The sequence below is a fragment of the Myxine glutinosa genome, chromosome 3 (genome assembly GCF_964187855.1).
Source record: "Myxine glutinosa chromosome 3, kmMyxGlut1.1, whole genome shotgun sequence".
Taxonomy (NCBI): Eukaryota; Metazoa; Chordata; class Myxini; order Myxiniformes; family Myxinidae; genus Myxine; species Myxine glutinosa.
Genome location: NC_136263.1, coordinates 52210223 through 52233503, shown reverse-complemented (window position 1 = coordinate 52233503; position 23281 = coordinate 52210223). Strand labels below are relative to the sequence as shown.

Here is a 23281-nt window from a genome sequence, read left to right as displayed (position 1 = left end):
ACACGTGAATGACATCAATGCCATGGTCCTGCAGGGGGTGTATTGAAATAAGTGCTTTGTTGATTTTTGAAATGCCTTGATGACCTATGGAATGAGAATGAGTGGTTAAGGGGTCTGTGTTGCATGAATGTGGGCGAAATCCACCGAGCCGTGTCACTCACCTGTAACATCTGGACAGGGCCCGTGGAAATTTAGTGGGATGCATTGGGGATGGCCCCGCAGGTAAGGTTGTGTCTTGTGGCATCCACCGGGGGACGCGGTCTGTAGACCGGGGTATGTACAAAGGTTAGAGTTTTGAGTTTTGGAAAGATGGTTAAGTTTTGTGGTTAAGTTAGTGTTGTGTGTTGTTGTTTCCTCCCTCCACAGGAACAACGAAGAAGATGTACATACTTGCATGATGGTTAAGGGGTTCAGCATGTTAAGGAAGTGTAGGTAGGTAGTCCGACTCACTTCCCACAGCCCTTCCTGATTTATTTCGTAGGTTAATTAAGTGTGTGACAGTAAGTGTTAAGGCTGGAATGGTAGCCCTGCGGTGAACCTTGCAGGAGCTACGGTTCCAGGGGGGGGGCTGTGTTATGAATTTGGTAATGCAACATCTAGAGCTAGGTAGATCTGAATAGGTAGGTATTCGGCTGTCGTGACAGGGACTCTACATGTAATAAGTTCTTGATGTTTAGGCGGTTGTCGGGGTAAGATGTATGAGTGTGGATCTACCTGGAGATTCGAGTGTTAAATAGTGAGGGGTTAAAGGTAACGCCCCTGTGAGTCTCACCTAGTAATCAAACCTTTGTCCTTTATGGCACTGCAAACCACATAAACATTAGTTAGGTCCTTAGCGCAACATTAAATAATCCCCCTTTCCCTGACAAGGACTTAGTAATAAATTGACAGGAAACCAGGTCAAAAACACCGCCACGATTGGCCGCCACCGTGTACACCTCCAAAGGCCTACAAACCTGGCCGGCACGTGTTATGCCAGGACCGCAGGGTCGCGTAACGGGGGAGATGTCAGGAGTCGCGGGAGGCTTTGATTGGCTGAGGAGTGCGCAATGTGACGTCATCGGCCACCAATATAGGCGACGGTCGGACGCCATTTCAGGAGTTGAGTTGAGTTGAGTTGAGTTGAGTTCGTGGCAGGCACTGCAGACGCAGGCAGGCACCAGAGAGTTGAGCGGTGGTGGAGAGTTGGAGAGGACACGCCATTCCAGTCGCAGTTCGAGTGCAGTTCGGGTTGTAGGGAGTCGCAGGAGACACACGAGAGCACACCCAGTTGGCACTGAGCAGTTCGTTGGCACTTGGCTGCCAGCACTCCCGCGTCGTCGAGTCGAGTGGAGTTGAAAGGAGTCCTTCCTGTCCCTGGTCAAGTGGAGCCGCTGGCCTGCGTCGGACGCGTGGTGCTTGGAGCGAGGGGCCTCGTGGTGTGCGATCGGGCCGGAAGGAGCGGTGCTGGACACCAACAATACAAGACGACAAAGACAGATAAGCCCGATCTCCGCGTATATTTTGAACGACGGGACGTGTTATTTTCGTGATTAATCTCCCTCGTTTGTGTTTGCTGTCAGTCGTGTGGGGACGTCCCGATTTAGGTTTATTAGAATTATTAGATTTACCGGCGGGCTTTTTCACTGGCTTTACTTTTCCTAATAAACCCTTATATTACTTTTTGTACATAATATCTGAACGCAGTTTTCCTGGGTGTTTGATTTTAATAGATAAGGTTGCGGAGCCTTCGCTGCGCCCCGCCATTCCGCGCGTTGGTGTTGAACTTGAGTCCGCCATTGAGTGTTCGCCTCGGGAGTTAAAGTCTCGCAAATCGGTCATCCGTAACTGTGGTGTTAATCACGGTTACGCGACAATATATATACACAAAATATATTGTGACGGTTACGAAACCGGCCCCTGGGTGAATGAACATCCATGACACATGAAGCTCCCTATACATTTATATCGTTAATATGCGTGCCCAGATAGGCCCCCACCCATTGTCGAAAGGGAAACGGGGCAGATGCGTTGTGTGAGTTTAGCTTGGTCTTTTTCCTCCTCTTCAATGCTGATCTTCCGTTATCCTCCTTTAAATTCTGTTCTATCCATGGCTCATATCCGGTGGTTGCCATTTCACACACTACACAGTACAAATTTGGTTCCTTCTCTTTTCCAAATTGCCATTTAACAGTCATCGAGTACATATCGGGTATTTTTATTATTCATAGCAAATTCAAACCTATTATTCGTAACAAATTCTCTTTCTTCCTTTAATTAACCTCTCATACAGCACCACACACAACCACATTGTAAGACACAGCACACACACAACCACATTTCAGACGATGGAGGAGACTTTCGTTCTCAACATTCCGGCTTTTCGTTCAACAACGTTCCGGCTTTTCAAACGGACTGGACGGGAAAGACCGCTGGGTGGGAAAACCCGTTGAGGAAGAAGTAGAGTCAACTCGGGGGAAGGCTCAGACTCGGAGATGATTAACAGCAAAGGAGGTGTTGGCTGGTGAGCGCACCAATGAGGACATCCGGTGGTGTGTCAAAGGGCACGCCACGACCTTTGCTCCCGGGAACTCTACCTCCCACAAACTTTGATTCCCCAAGTCTCCACCCCGCTCAAGCAGCTAAAAAGGTGGAACATCAGACCGTTCAACGCTGTTGAAATGCGCTGGGGACCAAGAGGCAGCCTGCCTGCCTGTTGGTGCAATCGAGGAGTGACCATCATTGCTGTCTGTGCTGGGGCCAGGACAAATTATGCTGGAGCCAGGACAAGCTACATCAGACAGCGCTGGATGAACGGGGCATCGACTGGTTGAGCACGAGAGCGAAGGAGCAAAGAGGTTCCGAGCATGGGGAGATAACTCCACTACTACCGTACACTTCAATCTCTTGCTTTTCATACATAATTCCTAATTTGTCTACCTAGATTCAGAAAGAGCATCATGATTATGAAGAGCTGTCAATGACTTGCCTCTTGGCCCTTCTGGGCGAATTTTTACATGCACACCTCACATGTTTTCTCTAAAGCCCAATTGGCCCACGTTGCCTCATTTGCATTCACACCCTTCTGCTTTCCATTTCAGGATTGGCACTAGTCCGTCAACGTGTGCCAGGATGAGTCAAAGGCTGACCCAACACCTTGCTCTACTTATTTATCTTCTTCCCTTCCTATCCACGTTTAGTCAGTATGTTTCAGCTGGTGCCATGTCTTGCTTGTAGTTACTCAAGTCAGACTGAAGAAGGGGATAAGTGCCAAGGGTTAGAATCTGCTCTCCTGTGGCTTTCTTGATCGTTTGCTGTGCCGTACATACATGCTTCATGGTTGATTAATGTGCATATGGGAGCACACCCTTGTAAATACATGCCTCGTTTCATTTGGTAAACGTTTTTTTTCTATTTTCCCATCCTGCTTATTCTATCTATTGGCTTGACTTGGTGTGTAAGATTAGATAGACGGGACATTCTGCTGCACTGATTGGCTCCGTAATTAGACTGCATACTCAACGGTTCTGCTCAGCCTTACATAATAAATAGAGGGGTGTGCAATGAGAATACGTACCCCAATTGGCATCGCCAACCCACCGGAAAGGTAATGCGTTTGTAAAAGAGCGAGGACCCTGCCAAGTTGGCTCTATCAATCGGCATCCATAGTTGCTTGCCAACCCGATGGGCCACGGACTTATCTGCAGTGTAGCGGCCTACACGGCCGGAAGTCGGGACGAGTCCGAGAAGTCCCCCTCATGGTGAACCCCGAGTCCGTAACAATACATATAACGATTTGGTATTGTGTGGGATTATAAATACAAAAATATTTACATTTCCCATAAGGCCAGATTTAAAAAAAAGAGAGTTGGTGATCGTCATTTTTTCCTCAAAAGTTCGGGTAGGGAGGGAGGTTTTTTATTTTGGTTTTTTTTTTTTCCTACTTTCCATTGAGTTTTGTTGACATGGAAAAATATGAAATAAAGACTCTTCTCCTCAAAATGATTTAATTTCTTCATTCATCTCAGATTTACAGACATTGCCCAAATCTCTATGAAACACAGTGTTTGTGTGATTTTGGATGATGTTGAATGTCCTAGCTGAGCTTGGTTGTGAAAGGGCAAGACACCTGTACATGTATATCCACCATGAGATCGGAAAAACAGATAAACACCATGCCCTTGGCACCTTGAAACTATTGAGCATGTTGAACAAGATTTCTGCCACGCTTTGGTACTGGCTTTGCAGTACAAATGTTACATTGAGGGTATTGCCCTGCCTTTTCAACCAAATTCTCCTCAGTACCACAGTGGATGCAGAGCATTTCATAGCCAGCAGAGTCGTACGCTAGTTCTATAGGGGAAGCACAGTTCAGATTGGCACGAACATAAAGATCAGCGAGTCTGGTATCCTGTTCAGGATCGTCATCACCATTGTTGTTGATCTCCGTGAACACACTTCCACAGCTGTGGAGAATGGTGTCCATAGCAGCACGAATCAATAGATTTCAGCGGGAAAAATCTCACACAATAGCCGCCATGAATGGCTAACGTAAAATGGGTGAAGTTGCCCGAGGCACTTGCGACGCTCTGCGCAGCATGCACTGCGCAGCACGCACTGCGCTGCGGTGCAAATGGCACCAAATTTGACTGAAAAGATCGTTTTTTAATGATTTTTTTCAAAATAAAAAAAAGTTTCGGGTCGGGTGTGTTTCGTAGGGTCGGGCGGGGACGATCACCAACTCTTTTTTTTTATCTGGCCTAATGGATGAAATAGCTAAAGAAGGTACCATCCCTATTTTTTTCCAAATGCACGAGTGGAAGGTGGAGGGTGAAGGGTGAAGGGGGGGAAGTGTCGACCTGAAAGGATGATAACGGGGGAGGTGGAAGAGAAGAGCCTCCTCCCCAATTATTTTGTGTACATGCACACACCGAAACACACACACACTTCTGGCTAAAGCAATTGGATGCTCTCCATGTTCACTATGCTTGAGCATTCAATTAACTTATCCAAGGGGATCAAGAAATGGATGAATGGCTTACAGAAGGTAACACCTTCGTCATCCCAAAATCTGAAGAAACCGAACTACCTCACAAATAACGGCCAAAAACCTGTATCAACAACATACAAACTCTCAACAGGAATCATCACAGAAATTATGTACCACCACCTACCACAACAAGGAGGCAGAAACCGAGAGGCAGAAAAAAAGGGATGCAAGAGATGATGTTATGGAACAATAGACCACCTACTATTAAACAAGGCCATACTCAAAAACTGCAATACGAGAAAAACCAAATTGAAGAACACTTTTGACAGTGTCCCACATTCATGATGATAAAGTGCATGCAAATACAACAACAACAACATGCATTTTAAAGGCCATTTTCCCTGCTAGAGTGGGGGTTAGCCTTGCGGTCCCCATGACAATCTTCTCCATTTTGCCCTATTTTCTGCATCTCTCCTTGTTAACCCCCTTGCCCGCATTTCTTCTTCCACCATCTTTAGCCAAGTCTTTCTCGGTCTTCCCCGTCCTCTGCTTCCTTTTACATTCATTTCCATCACTCTTCTCAACCAGTCACTTTCATCCTTCCTCAACACGTGACCAAACCATCTCAACCTGTTCCTCTTCACAGCATCAATCACAGGCTCTATTCCCATCATCTTTCGCAATTCATCATTTGTCTTCCTCTCTCTCAACGATACTCCACACATCCACCGAACCATTCGCATTTCCACCCTTTCCAACCTTCGTTGCTGCTCTACATTCATTACCCATGTCTCGCTCCCATAAATCATAACACTTCTCACACTTCTCACACATGCAGCATACACCTTTCCCTAATGTACAAGATAAAACCTCAAATAATCAAGATGATTGAAAAATCAATGGATCTATTGTTACGGGGTCCTCACCGATCCCCTGGTCTCGGTAAACCACCAAACCCCGAGAGGAACCCCGGCAGAAAAATATATTACCCTGTGTTGAAAATCAATAGTGAAACCACACCAATGATTATAAATGCACCAACTTGTATTATAAATCACACACAGGTAATACGGTACAGTAAATGGCCATTCAGAGTGCACTCCATATATATCTTATATAAATAAAGTCAAGTGACTCACGGCTCTGCCAGCCAATGAACGGACACTCCTCAATGTCTCTATGACTTTTCCCAAGGCGAATGGGATTCGCTCCAGCGGTCGATGGAACGAAATCCGGTCGAAGCCCGAATCTCGCTCTCCCGCCGATATCCGAAGCATGTACAGTGGGCAAGGGTGCTCTTCCCGCCAAACTGTACAACGGCGCCCTCCAGAGACGCACATCCACCGCTCCCTCAGCAAACCGCAACGTAATTGGAGACGAAGCGGTCTCACCCACTCATCCCCGACAGACGGTAGGATGTTGGGGAGAAGACGACATGAAGCAAACCTTCACAGGTCCAAAGCACGGGGTTCAAGATGGCCGGCTCTGGCTTGAGCCGAGCGACGAGGCAAGGATTCGTCGGAATCTCAGCGCCCCAAATCTGTCTACGCAGATTTCTCCACTCCAGCGAATATTCGTATCGCCGGATGTCCCTTCCAGGAACTCAAAATCCCCTCGCGGCTGTCGGTAGACCTGGCTCGTTACGGAGCGCTGACGTCACCGTCTTCCCTGACTTTTGCGCGCGCTGCCTCCTCCTCTTCACCTCATTGTCTTCTCCTCCAGTTTCCTGTTTCACTTTCAGCTATCCTTTTTAACTTTTGATAACCGTTCGTGAATAATAAGCCGTTTGAAGATAATAATAGTACAAAATATCAGCACTACGTGAAGTGGGTGAAAACCACAATAACGGAAGTCACGAACCCGTAACACTATGGAATACCACACTAATCCCACAGTACTTGGAAAAATCGGAAATACCCAGAGTGAAGATACAACACAGGATCTTCCAAGGAGACCGACTTTGCCCCCTCTTGTTTTGCTTTTTTGCTTTGTATCCATTAAGTAACCTCATTAATGAGCAAGGACAAGGATACATGCAAACATCCATCAAAAAAACATCAAAAGAAACAAGAAAGGTGACACGCACGTCTATGACACATGGACGATTTAAAAACTCTGCACGGGAGAAAAATTGGCAGAACAACTGAAATGTTTCTCTGACAACACCCAAAATGGAATTTGGCCTAGATGAGTGTGCCAAGTGCACATTTGTGCAAGGTAAACCAACAAAAACTGCCAACATAAAAAAAATGGCCCTAGATACAACAAACAATAAAGGAGCTGGACAACGAAGCATCATACAATTATCTTGGAGTATAAAAGGGCCACCAAATGTCATAAACAATGCGCAAAACAATTACCAAAGAATACCTGTGTAGAACGAGGCTGATCCTGAAAACATATCTCACCCCAAGAAACAAAATCAAAGCCATAAACCAACTAGCAGTACCAGGGTCCCAGTACAGCTGTGGAATTGTAAACTGGCCACAAGCGGATATCAAAAAAACATAGGGGCAATACTCCTGGCGCTCACCTAGTAGAACAAGCATTCTGAGTATTGCGCTGCAATACATGTCCCCTAACAAAGTTCAAAGTGCCATAACTTTGTCAAAAATGATCGAATATGCAAATTTATGCACAGTTGATGGTTTTCAAACTTGATCTGAGGTATGCTGAGACACGTGCGTCACGCCTCGCCTCGTTGATAAGCCCGCAAGGTCGCTCCGTGGAGCGGCCTGCACGTGTTGCACTGTGTGAATTATATAAATTATTACCAACTCACGGTCTGAGGTACTAGCGATTCAAGAGATATCCATTAAAAAAAAAATATATTTTCGTTTAATTAACGATATCTGCCAAACCACGTGCCCTATCGCAAATTCCAAAAGGACATTTTAGTAGACTGACATGCTGAACAGATTTGTGAAGTTTCCCGTCGAATGGATCAAAAATGAGGGAGGGGCTCGGTTTTAAAGGTTCATGCTTAAAAACGTCATAACTCTGAAACCATCAGTAATTTATCATATTTTCCGGTTCACGATGAATGATCGATGTGTATATATATGTTGCTCGGCTTGGCTCTGCCCCTCCGGAAAGCGCGCGCTGTGTCGCGCTGTTGACGTTCGCGAGACGAGGCTGAGGACGTGCAGTGCGGCTTGAGGAGAACTCGAGAATAAACAAGAGATATCCATTAAAAAAAATTTTTTTCGTTTAATTAACGATATCTGCCAAACCACGTGCCTTATCGCAAATTCCAAAAGGACATTTTAGTAGATTGACATGCTGAACAGATCTGTGAAGATTCCCCTCGATTGGATCAAAAATGAGGGAGGAGCTCGGTTTTTGAAGGTTCGTGCTTAAAAACGTCATAACTCTGAAACCATGTGACGCATGACGTCATGCTCGCTGACTTTTCTGTTCGTCATGGGTATGCGATTTTGCCTGCAAAGTTTGGCCTCGATCTCTTCAGCCGTTGTAGAGAAAAAGGGGTTTTCGTGTTTTCACGAAAAACAATATGGCGGCTGAACCACGTGACCTGTGACGTCATAATTACCATTAAAATATTCCACAGACCGAGTCCATCATATGGTGAAAAATTTATCTCAATCGGTCCTATTATTGCAGAGAAATTGTTTTTTAAAGGAAATTAAAACTTAAAATGGCACCGAGTTAAGGATCATCAGAATTATCAGAATTACCAAAGTTCAAAGTGCCATAACTTTGTTAAAAATGATCGAAACGTCGTGAAGTTCGAACTTGACCTGTAACTTATCATGAGGAAACCATTTGCCAAGTTTGAAATCATTAGCATTAAGCGTTTAGAAAAAAAGTCCGGAAAACTGTTCTTTGCGTGACGGACTGACAGACTGACAGACGGAGGGACGGCGTGCAAACCTATAGTCCCCTCCGGTGTACACCGGTAGGGGACTAATAAACAGTTATACTGCACCGACTGAGGGTATTGGAAATCAATTTCAATGGTTACGAGAAGACAGGGCAGCATGTAGAATCATACTAACATAATCATAAGACTTTAAAGTTTAAACAAACAAAGAAAAAACCCGTGCACAAACTTTGGTACATCACCGGTGGTGAAGGTTGTGGTCAAGTTTCATCGAAATAGTGTGTGTAGTTTCAGAGGAAAAAGCCAAATCCTATTTTTGGGGGTCAAACCTGGATCCACTTTGACCCCAATTTTTTTAAATGCCCCAAACCCCAAACTTTGACCCCAAACTTTAGTCACAACACAAGAAATATAATTTGTGCCAAATTTGGTCGCAATCGCATCAGCGGTTTCGGAGAAGAAGTTTCAAGTGTTTATGGACTGACGGACAGACGGACAATGCACCATCGCATAAGCTCCCCTGAACTTTGTTCCAGGTGAGCTAACTAGATATCAAAAGAAGGAAACTCATGATCCACAAAATGATCTACAAAAATCAATGAATCCCAAGAATGTACCTGCCGAGACGAGAAGGTGGTAGCGGCCTGATGTAACTCAACCAAGTACACAGAATGACAACTGTTGCATTAGCAGAGTACGTGAAAAGATTCCACAGACGACTAAATACAATTTGTGTACAAGCATGAAGACAACAATCCAGAAAAGTTCTCACTCATCTTGCAAAAATTTTTTTTCCAAAAACAGGTGTGACTGACGAGAAGATGTCACGCATCAAACCAAAACAGCAACAAATACAGCCCCAACAATTGCAAAAAAATTAAAAATTAAAGAAAAATAGAAGATGATATATCAACAGATGTACATAGTGAGAACTGGGAGAATGTCAAAAGAGCAGGGATATATTATATTACACTAGCCGAAAGCACCCGGCGTTGCCCGGGTTCTTTATGAATGAATTTACAACTATAATTCAGCTTTTACTCATGGCCATAGAAGATTGACTACGAGAATTCAGCTCAGCTTTTAATTGTGAAATGGGCTCAGCCCGGCCGAGGCGGCCTCGGCCGGCCTCGCCACCTAACCTATAACTTTCCCGGGGCCCGTCCCGACATTTTTGGTTCTTTTTGAATGCATTTAACTACTATAATTCAGCTTTTACTCGCGGCCATAGAAGATTGACTACGACGTATAATTCAGCTCACCTTTTAATTGCGAAATGGGCCCAGCCCGGCCGAGGTGGGTGGGCCTCGATCGGCCTCGCCACCTAGCCTAAAACCTTCCCGGGGTCCATCCCGACATTTTTTGTATTGGAGGTTTCTTCCTATCTTTCACCGTTCAAGAGATTAGCTTGCGCAGACAAACAAACATATATATACCTACATACATACATACATACATACATACATACATACATACATACATACACAACAATTACAGGATTCTCAAATCCGCAACAATATATATATATACGTAGTGTGTTCAAAAAGTATCCGACCTTTGTTCATAAAAGATACTTGCATCCAGATAAAAATTTTTTTATAATAATCTCGTTCAAAGTGGTCCCCTTGGGCTGGCTGCCACACACTTCTCCCAACGGTTCTGCCACTGTCGGAAGCAGCGCTGGAACGCCTCTTTTGGTATGGCGCGCAGCTGGTCCGTCGCATTCCGCATGATGTCTTCTCTGGAGTCGAAGAAGACGGTCAGCATGACTGACATTGCTGCGGACCTGCCTTGCTTTTTTTGGCCTCGGGGATGTTGGATGCTTCCATTGTGATGACTGCAACTTGGTTTCTGGGTCGTACCCATAAACCCAGGACTCATCGCCAGTGATCACTGTGTTGAGGAAGCTGGGATCGCTGTTCACAGTCTCCAGCATGTCCTGTGCGATCTCCAAACGGAGTTGCTTCTGCTCAATCGTTAGCAGCTTTGGTACGAACTTCGCTGAGATTCTCCTGAAGCCCAAATCCTCCTTCATAATGGAATGAACGGTGTTGAATCTTGCGGATCGTTTCCACTTGGGAATCGCCAAGCTTTACACAAAATTTGATGCAGTAGCGTTGTTCAAGTTTTTCCGTCATTTTGTCAAAAACGAAAATCCGACGGCGCTCACTTACATGTCCTCACTCATCGGCAGTCTTCCGTCGAATGACAGCTTCTGTAGGTGGGAAAAAATTCACGTGTGAGCATTAGGATCGCCTACGTACGTGCACCAATCAACGCCTCCCTAGCTTCTTCTTTTTTTTTTTACGCACGAAAAATAAAGGTCGGATACTTTTTGAACACAGTAGTATATATATATATATATATAAATATATATATATATATATATAAATATATATAAATAAATATATATATATATATATATAAATATATATATAAATATATATATAAATATATATATATATATATATATATATAGAAATATATATATATATATATATATAAATATATATATATATATATATATAAATATATATATATATATATATGTATATATATATATATATATATATATATATATATATATATATATATATATATATATAGATATAGATATATATAGATATATATATATATATAGTTGCAGATTTGAGAATCCTGTAATTGTTGTAAATATCACCCTCTGTAAATAGTCATGATTCTTGTAAATACCTCCGTTTTGTGTGTAAAGTTCAAAGGTCGTCCCCTTAGTTAATCCATCGCATGCACGTAGAAAACCATAGACCCTTCTAAATAGTTATTTCCTTATTATGTGTATCAGTTAAGGCTCTGTCTCCCATTAATTGACACTGCATTGCACCGAATTGAAATAAGATAGGATCCCTCCGACACCCCCATGGCCTCCTAAAAAGCGCCAGTACGGTGGCGTTCGCCACTACTGCTTTGGGCGGTTTTCTTCACCCCAAAACTCCATTACGCACGCGGTCAACTCAGGGGAGAAGGGCGTGGCCGGCCCATCGTCTTCAGAAGGTGGAGCCAGGAAAGCCCCGAATGACCAACCACAAATGAGTGGGTATGGCTTGGTAGGGCGTGTCATATAACCCGCAGCGCGACGCCCCCACCTCAGATGATTGAGGGAGAGAGATGCGGCAGATGCAGCAGATGAGGGAGGGAGCCAGATGAGCGAGGGAGCACAAAGGCAGTTTCTGTCAGGAAGGCGCTTGAGTTGGTAAAGAGAGACGTGCAACCTGCGGGAGTACGAGTGAGGGAGACGCTGTTTCCAACCAGCCTTGCCACGTCAAGCTCCGACGCGCTGCTGCAAACATCCCGGCGGTGTGGACCCAAGGGTGGAGAGTCGGCGGCTGCTCACTCCCGGCCCGGCCGTTCTCCTGCGTCCAGCTGAACCTTCCTCTCCTTCCAGCCATTCGTTCCTGCCCTCATTCATCCATTTGTGTACGTGAGTTTGTCTTGTTCGTTCTGTCTGGGGAATAAGTAAGACTGTATAGATAAGCTAGAAATTGCTCTGTGTCCTTCTGCTCCTTCCATTTCCCTGTATATTACTTTTATTTCTTCTCTTCTTGATTTTGGTTTGTGTAAATAGTAATAAATCCTGTTATTTCCTACTTTTGCCTTCTTCTTCTTCCTCGTCCGATCGTCCTTGTCTTTTCCATCATTGAATACCTGTGGCACGATTTGGCCAATGAATAGGATCGGGTCTAGTTTTTGTTAATGGTTCGAGCCGCCGGCTGCTAATCCCCTCGGCAAATAACATCTTGTCCGCGGTCTCGAACGAGGTTGCTCACCTGCCTCGTAGAGGGAGCTGGGCAGCTTCAGGACTCACGTCGGTCAGTCGCAGACAAGGGGATTAATCCCCCCTTGGTAAGGGGAAAAGGGGCCGACGTTGAGATCCGTAACAATATATATATATATATATATATATATATATATATATATATATATATATATATATATATATATATATATATATATATATATATATATATATATATATATATATATATATATATAACTAGCCTTAAGCACCCGGCGTTGCCCAGGTTCTTTTTGAATGAATTTACTACTATTAATTCAGCTTTTACTCGTGGCCATAGAAGATCGACTACTATAATTCAGCTCAGCTTTTAATGGCGAAATGGGCCCGGCCCGGCTGAAGTGGGCCTCGACCGGTCTCGCCACCTAGCCTAAAACCTTCCCGGGGCCCGTCCCGACATTTTTTTGGATTAGAGGTTTCCTCCTATCTTTCACCGTTCAGGAGATTAGCTTGCGCAGACAAACAAACAAAAACGTTCTTAGATAATATATAATCATAACATAGAAGAAGATAAGCCTGGTGTTAGCTTAGCGGTTAGGGTGCCAGCTTGGGATCCTAGGATCCTCGGTTCGAATCCCAGTCGATCGCTGCATTAAGGCCAGGGGCGTTGACTCAGCCTGTCATCCTTCCGAGGTCGGCAAATTGAGTACCAGCTTGCTGGGATGAATGATCACGGTGTGTACCCCGATTTAGAATAGGTACACCGTATCCTTGCGCATTGTAAGAGCGTGACCCAGGCTTGGCGTCAGGATAAAGATAAAAAAAACATTGCCTCAAACAGGGAATCATGATTGTCATGGGGCCCGCAAGGCTAACCCCCGCTCTAGTGGGGAAAATGGCCTTAAAACGATCATTCATTCATTCATTCAATATAGAAGAAGATGTGTGTGTATATATATATATATATATATATATGTATACAGTGGAACCTTGACTTACGAGTTTAATTCGTTCTGTGACCGAGCTCGTAACTCAAATTGCTCGTTTCTCAAATCAAATTTCCCCATTAAAATGCATTGAAATGCTATTAATCCGTTCCAGCCCGCCAAAAACCACACCAATTTTTTTTTAAATATACAGTATATATAAAAAATATCTCGCGCTTTATATTTCACCTGTATGCAGCATACAAGTTGGCAGGATGGCCTGGACTGGAGGTACGCACACTTGACTCTAAAGTCTAAACTGTCCAGCCTGGGTTTGAATCCCGACCCAGCTATAACCTGTCATGGGTGAATCACAGGCAGGGTGATTCATCAATGTGTGTACCGCTAAACTGGGCGCCCCGTTTGCGTCCCATTAGTTGTTGGATGTTAAGGATCTCACCGTGTTTTCCACAAAGAGAAGGCGAGCTATCGCCGGCACTCTGAACAAGTTGTGGCCTGGCATGGCATGAACATGAAAACATGAACATGAACATGAAATGTTCGAGATGAACATGAAATTTTCCAAAATAACCAAAATGCGAAAACAAAAATGCAGCGCTATACGACAGAGATACTGTACTTGCACGGCAAGATAACCACGTGACCAGAACCCACCTGGTGGCGTCACTCAAAATAACCAACATGCGAAAACAAAAATGCAGCGCTATACGACAGAGATACTGTACTTGCACGGCAAGATAACCACGTGACCAGAACCCACCTGGTGGCGTCACTCAAAATAACCAACATGCGAAAACAAAAATGCAGCGCTATACGACAGAGATACTGTACTTGCACGGCAAGATAACCACGTGACCAGAACCCACCTGGTGGTGTCACTCAAAATAACCAACATGCGAAAACAAAAATGCAGCGCTATACGACAGAGATACTGTACTTGCACGGCAAGATAACCACGTGACCGGAACCCACCTGGTGGCGTCACTCAAAATAACCAACATGCGAAAACAAAAATGCAGCGCTATACGACAGAGATACTGTACTTGCACGGCAAGATAACCACGTGACCGGAACCCACCTCGTGGCGTAAACTCAAAATAACCAACATGCGAAAACAAAAATGCAGCGCTATACGACAGAGATACTGTACTTGCACGGCCAGATAACCACGTGACCGGGTGGCGAAAGCTCGTAACTCAGATCTCGGCTCGCATCTCAAAGCAATAAACCGCCCGAGCGACGGCTCGTATCTCGAAAAACTCGTAAGTTGGGGCACTCGTAAGTCAAGGTTCCACTGAATATATATATATATATATATATATATATATATATATATATATATATATATGTTACTGATCGCGGTTAAGATGTTATATGCCGAGCGAAGGCTCCGCGACCGAACAGTTGTTCCCCGACTCACCCGATTCACCCAGACGTTGGCCGTATCGCGCCACAGCTATTCAATCAGGGAAAAGACAAAGACGACGGATGTGAAGAAAAGGAATAAGAAGACGAGAAAAGGGTTGAAAAGACTACTAAATTTATTTACTATTTACAGGCTCAAAATAACCAAGGAGAAGGAAAGATAAGAAAATAATATACAGAAGCTTTTAGAGACACAGGGAAAATACTAGCTTATACAGACTTAATTACCTACCCAGGACAGAACAAACAAAGACGACTCACACGGGGAATGATGACAGGAATTGGCTGGAAGGAGAGGATGGCTTGGAGCTGTATTGTGCAGCACGATCGGCGCGTTTAGCAGCCGCCGTTCCTTCGCGGCCCTGCTCAAAACCGCCGTCCAGGCCCCAAGCGGCTGTTGAGTGTGGTTGCTGCTGTGGCCGCCGCTGCTTTTCCTGGAATACAGCAGGCTTTGTGCTTTCTGGGATGTCCTCTCCTTGGATGTTCTCTATGTTCTCTTGGTCCAATCACTCCTCACCACCGCCAACTCAACGCAACTAACGCAACCACTGACCACCACAACGCAACCACTGACGACCAAAACCACACAACTCAGCTCTGCTTCTTGGACCCTCTCTCTTCTCAACGGCTTGGGCTCCCTTTTGTCTGCCGGTCAAAGCTCATCTCTCAAAGCTTGTCTCAGCTCGACTTTTGGGAGCGTCGCGCTGCAGGTTTTAGCTGCGGTCACGCCTGCTCATTCCTTCCTCTCAGCGCCTCTTTCTTCTTCAAAGCTCGACTCCTTGGGGAGCGTCGCGCTGTGGGTTATATAGGCCCCCCCCCCCCCCTCAACCTTTGCGAACCTCCCCGATCGCTCTTCCTCCGCCCTCTCTAGCCAAACCCCTGGCTCATGGTTGGTCGAGTGGGGCTGGCTCACTCCTCCCCTCTATGACAAGGTGGAGACACGCCTTTCTTCTCCGACCCTGCCTCGTGGTCAATGGCGGTTATTGGAGGGGAGGTAATTGCCAAACGACGAAAAGGGGGAATGGAGGTTTTGGGAATGGGAATGAAGGGAATCTATCTCTTTCACTTGGTGCAATGGAGTACTTCTATTAATGGGAGACACAGCCTTACCCTAAAACACAGAATAAGATATAACTATTGAACAGGGGTATTCTATGATTGGCTGTGGTGTGGATGCTTTATGGACTAATTATGGGATGCCCTTTCACCTTTACACAGCTCCGGAGGCAGGAGGCGCAGAATAACAATAATAATAATAATAAAGCACACAATAAAAAAAAAAACACAATCCTCATATCCGCAACACTGCACCCTCCTCCTCTTAGGCACGTCCCGGGCCTACAACTTTTATTTAGTGTGACACGTAGGTGTAGTTCCCTCTACTTTTAACCTGACCCTGAGTGCGACAGTTTTAAAACATAAATAAATGTGTCCCGCTGCTCCATTGCACCCTGCCTAACAGACTTACGCCCACAGTTAACCGAATTGCGGAATTGTCTTCAAACTATACACTGACGGTGGGGAGCATTATTTACAATGACGCTATTTTTATTTACAACACTAACCCAGGACCTGTGATTGTTCTTTCTGGGGGGGAGACAGTCTGCTCTGCATCGACGCACCATTAAAGCACCCAAAAACGCACCAATACACACCCAAGCACCAATCGGTGCAGTCATCACTGTTCAAGAATAAAAAATAAATCAACAACCCCTAACCCTGCAGGTGATCTCTTGCTCTTCGGCTCCCTCTGCTGGTTATTATTATTGTCTTCCAGTTGTTGTCTTTCTTTCATTTTCTTACTGGCGGCCTATTTGCAATAAAGCTTGCCCAAACGTGTCCATTTTATTTATTTTATTTATGGCCCACAGGGCCGACTACGTGTGGTTCACCTGTGGGGCATCGGTGCCCTGTGGCCAAGGTCTGCCAGCAAGATTTCGGGCCCTCATGGCCAGTTCCAGCAGAGGGGCCATGCCCCAACCCATGGGGTCCATAAGTGGTGCTCGGCCACAGACATGTGGTCCATAATGTGGTGCATCGATGCAGACAGCTGGTTCTGAGAGTTCCGGGCGCACAATGGCCGACTCACGCACGCTCCCCTCGGCGCCCCATGGCGCACAGGTCATGTGGGAGACAAAAGGGGGACAAGAGAAATGAGCGAGGGGTAAGGTCACAAGGGTACACGTCAATAAGGCAATGCAAGGCGAAATGCGTATGGAGAGCGAAGTGAGAAAGCTCGTCCCTACCGTACGTCACCCCCCTGTCACCTACACTACCCTTGCCCTTACCCCATATGTACAAAAATCTACACATTACCAATCCGTCGCTACCGTCACGTCTTCCCCTTATTTCCCTTATACCAAATTCGTCTTCACTCCCCCACTATCCAAAATTTGCCATCACCCAATTCGTCATCAATCCTCATAAGGAGGGAGAGATGGAATTACGCACAATGTCACACCCACGTCATGATGCGTCTCACAATCCAAACATTTGCATCATAAAAAATAATCAAAACATGGCATGGTGTGGAGTACCTGTCACCTCAGGTGAGTGGATGCAGATGGTGCGAGGAGATCCTTCATCCTAACTATCCTCTAAATGATTTTAACACACTTTACACTACCCGGGGTCTCTCCCTGCCAATCCATTGGCCAACTTACACTATGGGTTCTAAAAACCAATTCCCATTGACCAAACTGTGGTGCTTCTCAATTTGGGGTCTCACTCCCCCGATTCATCTCCCGGTGCCCTTGCACAATTTCTGGGCTGTGACGTGTAGCTCTCCCAGCAGGTCTACCCACCTGCACACCTCCACCACTGCAGTTGCCACCTGAGCTTACCTAGCTCCTCACCCTAACCTATCTAGCTGGGGAAGGCCCCTCCTGGCTCTGTCACCCCACTCGGTGCCCTCTGGCACTGGGCTACCCGGGTCCGTCCTCCGGATCCTCGGGCCCCATCCACAACAACTACTACCGGCTCCCAGAGCCCACCTGTGGCCTCACCTGGCCGACATCCTCACAGTGGTGGAGTGCCCAAACCAACTACACACACTAACAGGCTACACGCCCAGCCATTTCCACAACACTAATGCACCCATTCAAACATCATTCTTCCACTCGCACCACAGATGCCAATATCCAACCACAATTTACCTATACCCTCTACCTAACACTCACACTACCCGCCCCGGGTATCCGTGATGGGGGTCCACTCTTCCCCCATTCACACCTTCGCACCATCCACTCCACTCCACAATTTCCACCATACTCACTCCACGACCATCCATTCCAATACTCCATACCATTTATTCCATACACCTGTCCTCCATTCACCTGTCGTTGCACACCTGTGCAATCATACCTGGTGCCACCTGCACCCTCCTCCTCTTCCTAGACCATTTGGTCAGCACAATACACAATCACCTTCACTCACTCATACACTGCTCCACACACCTGTTCAGTTGCACACCTGTGTAATCACACCTGTTCAATCACACCTGTTCAATCCTCAAACACACGGCATCATCTCGTCTAACTACTCCCCTCTGAAACTTGCGCTTCCCAGTCGTCCCTTTAAACTATTGCGCTCCCACGTCATTATCATCCACACTAATCTACCTGCGTCCCCACTACAGGTATCCTTGTCACTATCTAAACCTTAACGTTACCTAATGTCATCTTCTAGGTCCCTACACACAATATCCTAACCCACCCGGGCTAGTTTTCACTGCCATATACCCCATAAACCTAGTGCTCCTTTGCCCCCCCGTCCGTGAGGGATGGTGGATTTGCCATCCCACCACATCGGGGAGGTCCTACTATCAATTTCGCTCGTCCAAATCCAACAAATCAAAAATTTGTCATTTACTGCTAATCATCAAATTTTGCCTTTTTCTAATTTTGGGTCCAAAACACTACCCTCATCACCCGTCTACTTATTAGATCCTCTCGGTGCGCCAATTCCCTTCTAAAGCTCGGCTTCGTACAGCCGAGCAATGAATGCGGGTTGTTTTGTGCCGGCGGCTGGATGCGTCCCGCATTCGGGGCAGGGACGGGGGCTTACCCGGGCCGAGATCCCACGCACCACCTCGGCGTGGAGCCATCCAATGTCCCGATCTCGACCTGCCGGCACGTCTCAACAAAAAGTGGTCGACATGACGACCCTTCCTATCGAGCTGCCCGCTCCGCCTAGTGGAGCACGGACGCGGCCGTTCCAAGCGAGGCCCAGCGTGGATCGTGTACGGCGGTCCTTTCGAACCCGCCGTGGCTCGGATCCCTGCTGGTTCTCGCGGCACGCGAAGCCCGGCACGCACCGAGGGCCCGATTCGGCTAAAAGTCGCTCTAACCGCTAACCCGGTTACCGTCGATGCCTCACCTGCATGCTTACACGCATACGCTACCCCTTTCTTGCTACTACCTCCAGCTGTTCCCATGCTCCTCGTACCTTTCCTTACACACCTCGGTACACTCATTCCGCTCACCGACTTGGTCACACACCTGACCACTGAACACCTTGGCACACATTCGTCGCTCGCACACCTCACCAACACACCTCTTCGCGCCCCCTCCTCGGTCAGCTCCTCTGTGACAATCACAGGTGTGCTCTCACCCGCACACCCAACCACGTGCCTCACGACCAACTCAAGTGTGCATTCCCACACACGCTCTACCATTCCAGGTGTGCATCCTTCCATTCCAGGTGTACATCCTCGCTCACCTGTCACAACCAACTCACGCTCCGTGTCACTCTCACTACTCTCACCTCCACTCTCGGTCGCGCACTCACCCTTACTCTCGACAGCGCACTCTTTCCTCATGCCCCTGTCCGTTACACACCTTTCTCGCGCACACTCTTGCGCACACTCCCCCGTTACACCCTCTGTAACACTCACCACAGGTGTACACTCTCTCGTTACTTCCTCTGTAACACTCACCACAGGTGTACACTCTCTCGTTACTTCCTCCGTAACACTCACCACAGGCGTGCATTCTCCCTTACTCTTGACAGCATGCGCTTTCCCCATGCACCCGTCCGTTACACACCTTTCTCGCGCATCCTCTTGCGCACACTTTTTCGTTACTTCCTCCGTAACACTCCCCACACCGCGCTTCCATGTGCTCCCTCGCACACGCGCTACTACCGACTCACTCTCGACAGCACACTCACTGGTCGGCGCGCACTTTTTCCTCACACACCCCATGGTCGGACATTCTCGCACACCTCTTTTTTCACACACCAGACCTGTCGCACACTTCACCAACGGCCTCTCACGAACACCCGGATCCAAACCAATCCCCAAGCCGACTGAAGCTTTCCTCACATCATGTACATTTCCGATTATATCGCCACTCACCTTGGCACCTCGTCTCCGCACCTCTTTTGCCACCTGCAAACTTTTTATTTGGTTAGTGAGAACCTCATCATGATTTTAACACAGACCTTGTACATATTCCATGACTTCCTCCTTTATCTCCCTCTTAGTTTCTGTCCGTCCCTTCTTAATTTCACTCACCTCTTCTTCCACTTCCTCTAATTTTTGCTTCACCTCTTTTATTTCCCGGTGCGTCTCCTCAAGTTCGTCCTCTAAGGCTACCGTGACCGTTTCTATGTGCGTCCTTACCTGCCGGTCGTTCGTCTCCATTACTTCTGTCACCTCCTCCAACTTCTTCGTCAACCCCTCATGTACCATCTGACATTGCCTCTGTGTCGCTATTAAGTCATTTTTAATTTCTTTTTGTGTCGCCTTTAACCCTCCTAGTACCGCAGTGTTCTTTTGAACCTGCTCCACTAGTTCTTTTTGTCCCTCCGTCAGCTGTTCCACCTCCTCCGTAAGATCTTCTATTCCCCCTTGTAACTTTGCCGTCCCATTTCTCACCTCTTTCTCCATACGCTTCTCACCTCGCTTTACCTCCTCGCGTAGCCCCGAGACCTCCTCACTCACACCTCGTCGTATCCCCTCTTTCATCTCCTCCATCTCTTTTGTAGATGCCACCCTCATCTGTCCCAATTCATCCCTCTGAGCATCCAGTTTACTTTCTAACCCGATTTGCACCTCCTCTATCTGGTTCCCCATTCGTTTGATTTCCTTGGCAGATTGCTCCCCTATTTCCCGCAATTTGTCCTCCATCCTATTTCCTAACCCCATTAACCCATTTTTCACCTCTTTTATCCCGTTGTCTAACCCCTCAAAATTATTGTCTAACTTCCCAAATTTCTTGTCTAATTCCCCGATTTGATTTCCTAGTCGCTCCCCCATTCTGTTTTCCATTTTCTCCATTTCCCTGGCTCTTTTTTCGTTGTCGCACTTCGACTCTGCCATGTATTCGCTAAACCGTGCCATGAACTGCTGCATGTCAAACGGCTGCATGTTAAAGCCCGCTGATACAGCAGGCTCGGCTACCGCGCGCTCGTGCGAGGCGCCTTTTTGCGCGCCTGAAACCTCGTGCGCGAGAGCGCCATTTTGTGCGCCTGATACACCCTCAACCACATTGCCAATGTTCTCCTCCTCTCTTTCATCCACATACATTTCCCCGAGGTCCTGGGTCGATTCTACCCCGTCTATCTCTCCCACCGGCATCCCGTCACCTTGACCAGCCATGGCGCGATTTCAAAATTCGGGTTTTGTAAAACAAAAGCAATTTCGGTACTTTGTAATTTTGAGCGCGTTAAGCGCGCTTCGGGTTCAATCTTACTCCTCGACACCAATTGTTACTGATCGCGGTTAAGATGTTATATGCCGAGCGAAGGCTCCGCGACCGAACAGTTGTTCCCCGACTCACCCGATTCACCCAGACGTTGGCCGTATCGCGCCACAGCTATTCAATCAGGGAAAAGACAAAGACGACGGATGTGAAGAAAAGGAATAAGAAGACGAGAAAAGGGTTGAAAATACTACTAAATTTATTTACTATTTACAGGCTCAAAATAACCAAGGAGAAGGAAAGATAAGAAAATAATATACAGAAGCTTTTAGAGACACAGGGAAAATACTAGCTTATACAGACTTAATTACCTACCCAGGACAGAACAAACAAAGACGACTCACACGGGGAATGATGATAGGAATTGGCTGGAAGGAGAGGATGGCTTGGAGCTGTATTGTGCAGCACGATCGGCGCGTTTAGCAGCCGCCGTTCCTTCGCGGCCCTGCTCAAAACCGCCGTCCAGGCCCCAAGCGGCTGTCGAGTGTGGTTGCTGCTGTGGCCGCCGCTGCTTTTCCTGGAATACAGCAGGCTTTGTGCTTTCTGGGATGTCCTCTCCTTGGATGTTCTCTATGTTCTCTTGGTCCAATCACTCCTCACCACCGACAACTCAACGCAACTAACGCAACCACTGACGACCAAAACCACACAACTCAGCTCTGCTTCTTGGACCCTCTCTCTTCTCAACGGCTTGGGCTCCCTTTTGTCTGCCGGTCAAAGCTCATCTCTCAAAGCTTGTCTCAGCTCGACTTTTGGGAGCGTCGCGCTGCGGGTTTTAGCTGCGGTCACGCCTGCTCATTCCTTCCTCTCAGCGCCTCTCTTTCTTCTTCAAAGCTCGACTCCTTGGGGAGCGTCGCGCTGTGGGTTATATAGGCCCCCCCCTCAACCTTTGCGAACCTCCCCGATCGCTCTTCCTCCGCCCTCTCTAGCCAAACCCCTGGCTCATGGTTGGTCGAGTGGGGCTGGCTCACTCCTCCCCTCTATGACGAGGTGGAGACACGCCTTTCTTCTCCGACCCTGCCTCGTGGTCAATGGCGGTTATTGGAGGGGAGGTAATTGCCAAACGACGAAAAGGGGGAATGGAGGTTTTGGGAATGGGAATGAAGGGAATCTATCTCTTTCACTTGGTGCAATGGAGTACTTCTATTAATGGGAGACACAGCCTTACCCTAAAACACAGAATAAGATATAACTATTGAACAGGGGTATTCTATGATTGGCTGTGGTGTGGATGCTTTATGGACTAATTATGGGATGCCCTTTCACCTTTACACAGCTCCGGAGGCAGGAGGCGCAGAATAACAATAATAATAATAATAAAGCACACAATAAAAAAAAACACAATCCTCATATCCGCAACAATATATACACACTACTCAGAATAAGTTAGGGATATTGGCAGGTTCTTTGGTGTGGTTGATTTTGTGTATTAATTATGTTGAAAAAAGTTGTTGGTCCTAATTCTATGGTTATTAATGTGTGAAAAAACACAGCATTCTTGATTTCAATACCCTAACCCTAACTCCTATAAAAAAAATAAACTCACTCCCACAATATCCCTAACTTATTGTGAGTAGTGTATATATATATATACACACACACACATATATATATATATAT

General features: G+C 46.5%; 1 protein-coding gene across 6 annotated transcripts in view; it reads right to left on the bottom strand.

The window, feature by feature from the left end:
• Positions 1–23281, bottom strand: part of PIGV (phosphatidylinositol glycan anchor biosynthesis class V) — a 361837-nt gene that overhangs the window by 25863 nt on the left and 312693 nt on the right. Inside the window, exon 1 of one of the 6 annotated variants that reach the window (XM_078774061.1) lies at positions 16850–16882. The exons of the other annotated variants lie outside the window; for them this stretch is intronic. The gene's annotated coding sequence lies outside the window, so the exon portion shown is untranslated. Of the gene's footprint in view, positions 1–16849; positions 16883–23281 lie in introns of those variants that run through there. 6 annotated transcript variants of the gene reach the window in all.